Raw genomic sequence first — 5,418 nt, 5'->3', positions numbered from 1 at the left:
GCCCACAGAAAACAGAAGAGGCTGTTGGATTCCTTGGAACTGGAGTTACAGATAGTTGTTAGTTCCATGTGGGTGCTGGGATTTCAATCTGGGTCTTCTGTAAGAACAACCAATGTTCTTAACAACTGCGCCACCTCTCCAGCCCTCCTCCCCTACATTGTCTTTTAAAGGATGAGTGAAAATAAAATAATCTTGGAAGAAGTGTCTCTACTCAGAGAAGAAAATAACATCCTAACAAGAATAATGGAGGTAATGTAGTAGTCCCAAAAGTCAATGAACTTTCTTAGTACTACTCTTTATAATTTTTAAGCAAATGTTTTAAAAATTGTAACACAAACATGGCATTTAAAATCTTTAGCATGTCAGTAAATTTTCTTCACATTATGTGAATAGATACACTGTGCTCAATTGCTCATGATGAAAAGCTTCTGTGTCTTATCACTAATGTTGTCAAAACTGTGTCCTTTCATCACATTATTAGAAGCTGGATATGGAGATAACACATTGATTTTGTGTTTTGGACTACATAGCCTCCAGCAAAGGGAAACAGCCCCCATCTTGAGTCGCCTGTAAGATTTCCACCTTACGTTCTCGATGACATGGCTGTCAGGCACCTACCTTTGGAAGCACAGTTATTAGATATTGCTGTATCCCTCTAAAATGGTTAGGGAGTGTTTGTGATTATTTTTACTGATAATCTCTTTTGGCTGTAAGTCAATTTCTAAAGAAATGGTTAAGAAATTGACTAACAAAGACAAAAATCTCACAATGTAAACATAAATGGTATGTTAGTCAAATTTTTACTTTAAAAATACATTAAAACTAAGATATAAGAATAAAAGACTGAACTTTGTAGCATAGCCCTGTGATCCCAGGCCTGGGAAGGTTGAAGCAGGAAGATTATAACAAATTTAAGGCCAGTCTGGGCTCCAGAGTGAGACCCTTTCTTTTTGTAAAAATTTAGTTTATGTTTACTAGTACTAACAACAGAAGCAACAACAACACACAACAGTACACAGTTTTCAAAAAATGAAGAACTATAATTTAAAATTCAGATTTTCCTATAAGGTAATAGCTTCTCATGGAATTACACATGTGCACTCCCAAATTGAGGCTTTTTTGGTTGTTGTTGTTGTTGTTGTTGTTTAAAATTCCAAGTTGTTTTATTAATAAAAACAAAGAGTGCTGAGTTAAACAAGTCAAACAATTAAAGTCTCTTTATATTCCATTAAACTTTACATTGGTGGAAAGCCTTTGCCATTGAGTGTAGTACCCGTTGTCCTGACAAATACCCCACCAGTGGATTCCCTAGCCATTTCTGTCAGTATGGTTCTAAAGCTTTTGGTGCCAAATTTCTTGAGGTTTTCAGCCCACATGCCATCCCCACTCTGTTTAGCACCTCAATGTCATCATGGATCTCAAAGTTGTTGTCGAAGTTAAACAGATACTCAAATTTGTCATTGGAGATGCTGCAGTCGATGACAGTCTTCCTGCTGGTGTTAATGATGAAGGGAAGGTGGACAACAGAGTTTGAAGAGGGGAGGGGTGCAGGCCTGCTGCTCCGCTTGGCGGTTTGTCAGTCCTTGAAAGCAATTAGCTGCATCTGCTTGAGATGAGACTGCATCTGCTTGATCCTCTCCAGCCTCTGGCTTCCTCTCCATCTCTAAATTTTAGAACTCCTAAGCAGAGTTGATGGGCAGGACATCTACTTGATCTCTTTCTTCTCATTGGAGAGGAAGCTCATGGCCATGAGTACATTTAAGGCATTATAGATGCTTGCCATCAGATGTTGTTTTGGCCCTAAGTTGATTCATTTGATAGGATGTGGTTGTCAGCAGCGCTGAATTCTGCGACTAGCTAGCTTATCAGCTACCTCATTGTAGGAGGTGGTCCCTCTCCTCTGCAACTTCTCGCATACCTTCATGGAGAAAAGTCCCATGCCCTTGCCATTCTTTTCCCCTTTCCTGTTCTGCTTCACAGGACACCAAGGTGAGGCTTTGAATGGCTGGTTCTGTAACACAATGTGAGTTTTGGGGTGGGGGTTATGGGCTTCCTTCCACAATAGTGTTTGATGCTGATGTCTCTGATGCATAACAGTCACCACTTGTTGTGTGATGTTGACATTGGACTGTCCGAAGTTTTTTGGAAAGAGCTGTTTTCTGGGCGTGTTTACTGTGGATGGGTGGACAGCCACTAGAGATACCACATCTTTCCCAGGACTAAGATTCTGGTCTATAAAGACCTTTAATTTTCTGTTGGCTTCAATTAGACTGGCATATTTGGCCATGTTACCAAATCCAGAAAATAAAGGCTGTAACTACACAACCCCCTCAGAAGAAACTGAACTTACCTGTGGCAGGCAAGGCACACTGTGCTGTCGTGAGAACGCGGGGGCACGATTACTGAGGTCCGGCCCTGGCTGTCGCTGCCCTGGGCCATCCTTGCCCTGGGCCAGCGATGCCAGGACGCAGGTTCACCCTAAGGCTTTCTTTTCATTAAAAATGTGTTATAACCTGAGATAAGATTCAAAACACACCTTTTTCTAAGTTTGCGTTATTAGGTTCAACAGCGAATTTAAATATTTTATAGCCGCTTTTGAATGAGATGTATCTTTGCTCTGAAAATTGTTATTAAGTATGTTAAATCTGTAATGAAATGCTTCTTCTAACAATGTGGTTATTAAATAAAAAAATAAAAAGACAACTCCCCAAACAAAACAAACTAAAACAATGTTGCATAACATTCAACTTAGAATGTCTGTAGAATATGATTTCACCTATTTTTCTTCTACCAAAAAAAAAAATCCTTATTTCTTGACTAGGAATTTGGGCAGTTGTGTCTTTTACCTTCAAGCTCATCTGAGAAGTACGCTATATATACATATATTTATATATATATGAACTCGTATGTAGCTTGAGAAAAATTTAAATACGTTTAGACGATTAAAAAAATCAGTAAAATCAATTTTAAATGAAACTTGAATAGACTAATTTTAAGCTTGCAATTAGATTTTTTTATTGGTATTTTTTGAGACAAATTTATACACTTCACAATTGTTGATAGTGTAATAGTGAGAATTCTCTTTCTAAAAATGATTGACTTTCACTTGTTTCACTATACTTTTCCAATGTTATTTTTTTCAAACATGTTAAGTTCAGACATTTTTTTCTGAGATGTAAATTATATATTTTAGTTTTATCTGAAATTGTTGACTATGATTTCCATCATGTCACATAAGTAATTGTTACTCATATTTATCATGTGTTCTTTTTTCTTTATTCTTTTTATTTGAAAATTTTATAAATGAGTACATCATATTTGTATTTTTTCCTTTACCCCAGGCCCCTTCAATTTCTCTCATGTCTTCCAAACATCTTCTCTTCAATTCATGGTGCCATCCATATTTAGTGTGTTTGTGTGTGTGTGTGTGTGTGTGTGTGTGTGTGTGGTGGCACATGCCTTAATCTCAGCACTTGGGAGAGAGAGACTGGTGGATCACTGTGAGTTTGAGGCCAGCCTGGTCCACATAGTGTATTCCAGGCTAGTTGGGGCTACAGGGAGACCCTGTGTCAAAATGACAAAAAAAGAGAGAGAGAGAGAGAGAGAGAGAGAGAGAGGCCTAGGAGTAAATTTCATTAAGAAGGTGTGATGGTTAACATTAATTGTAAAAAAAAAAAAAAAAAAATTCTTAGTCCAATTATTGTTGTCCTTACTTGGTATATTTAGAGTTGATTCCTTATGATTGGAGCTTAGTTCATCAGTAACCATTGACTGCCTTTAGCTCTTCACTTAGTGGTGATGCCTTGTGAAATTTCCTTCAATCCATGTTGGTAGGTAGACTGGTGAGGTTTCTGCAGGTCTTGTGCAGACAGCATTATCATTGAGAGTTCATGGGACCAACATCCCTATGCAGAGGAAAGTATCTCTCAGTATTCATCTGAGTTCTCAGGCTCTTAAAATCTTTCTGCTCCTTTTCCATGATAAACTCTGAGCCTTAGATATATGAGTTATGCTCTAGATGACCCAGTTGGTATATGTGTGAATGGGTGAAACCTATAGTCACTTTTTCTCTACATTTTGCCTGGTTATAGATCTCTCTAATTGTCTTCATCCTATACAGCAAAGAGAAGCATTTTATTTTTTTTGTATGTGTGCAAAAGATGGAGACGATTACAGAGTTCTATTACTGGTTGACTAGAGCAAATAATTGTCTGTGAGATCACAACCCTGAGTGACACAACGACAATAGAACTTCTCCACCTAAAGCTCACAGAAAGTAGTGGAACAAGGGATAGATATAATACTAATAAATCTCTCAACTCTCATCAGCGACAGAAGGTGATTAATACAGAAAGCCACAACTGACAAAATGAAGAGAATAAGAGACTACAGAGTGCATATCCCTGGATAGAAATCCTATATTAAAACTCACGGGACTCAAAGTTCAGGGATCATTTCAGAAGAGAGGGTGGAAAGATTGTGAGAGTCATGGGTGGTTCATGACCATAAGGAAACAGAGTTTCCCAGACCTTGGAAAACTGCTCATAAGAACTTACAATGGTGACAGCATGCAAAAGAGCCATTCAAACTGAAACCAGACAAAAACCCAGCATAGAACTAAGGAAATAGGCAAGACGTACCAACTTTACCTGAGGAACTATTGGAACCTCAACATACAGGACAGAATGTATGAAATCTGATGGGGGGATATAGGTGAGTGCAGATAAGGGAGGGGTCTAAAGATGGTTACAATATATTGTACAAAACGCACAAAAATTCAATACAAATATATGTTGAAAAGAAAAGAGAAGCTCCTTTGATGAGATGTGAAGTTCGTTTCCGTGTGGGTAAAAGCATGAATATTTGGAAGGCGGCTGGAATCTATTCTATTTTAGTAATGTGTTTGTAGTAGGTCTTCTATAGTGCCTATTACCTCTACAACTATGGGTTCTTGACTATATTTACAGTACCACACACCAGTTCTCTAGTTGAGGGGGCAGTAGTTAAATTAAACAGCTATTGGAGGCCACCAACATACAAGTGCTGTAATCACAGTGCTGGGGATATCTTTCCAGTCATCATTTTTGTTGTTCTCAGGTTCTGCAGATGAGTAGGTGTGAGAATGACTTCTCTGTGAAATGACTTCTCTTATCTTTTTTTTCTTAAACTTGGAACCAAAGTTAATCTTATGTTTTGTGAAAGCATTTTGCACTGTAAATCATTTTTACTTCTGTGTAATCATCGGCTGATTTAAAATTTCCCTAGCTTTAGGAAAACAATTCAAACATTCTTACTAAGCCTTGGCCTCCTCTTGTAATCACCTTTTAAAGGCTAAGACAAACACATAATTTTTTTTTTAAATAATCATTAAGTTTTTAAATTTATGCTTGTTAAGGTTCAAAAAGCCCCACCCCCTCA

General features: G+C 37.7%; 1 pseudogene; it reads right to left on the bottom strand.

Annotated features, from left to right (window-relative positions):
- Nucleotides 1-1,235: 1,235 nt before the first annotated feature.
- On the bottom strand, nt 1,236-2,287 carry LOC103742085 (annotated as a pseudogene).
- Nucleotides 2,288-5,418: the final 3,131 nt, after the last annotated feature.

The sequence above is a fragment of the Nannospalax galili genome, unplaced genomic scaffold, assembly GCF_000622305.1.
Source record: "Nannospalax galili isolate Female #2095 unplaced genomic scaffold, S.galili_v1.0 scaffold1180, whole genome shotgun sequence".
NCBI lineage: Eukaryota > Metazoa > Chordata > Mammalia > Rodentia > Spalacidae > Nannospalax > Nannospalax galili.
The sequence above is the reverse complement of the archived record's forward strand: the minus strand, read 5'-3'. Positions and strand labels throughout refer to the sequence as shown.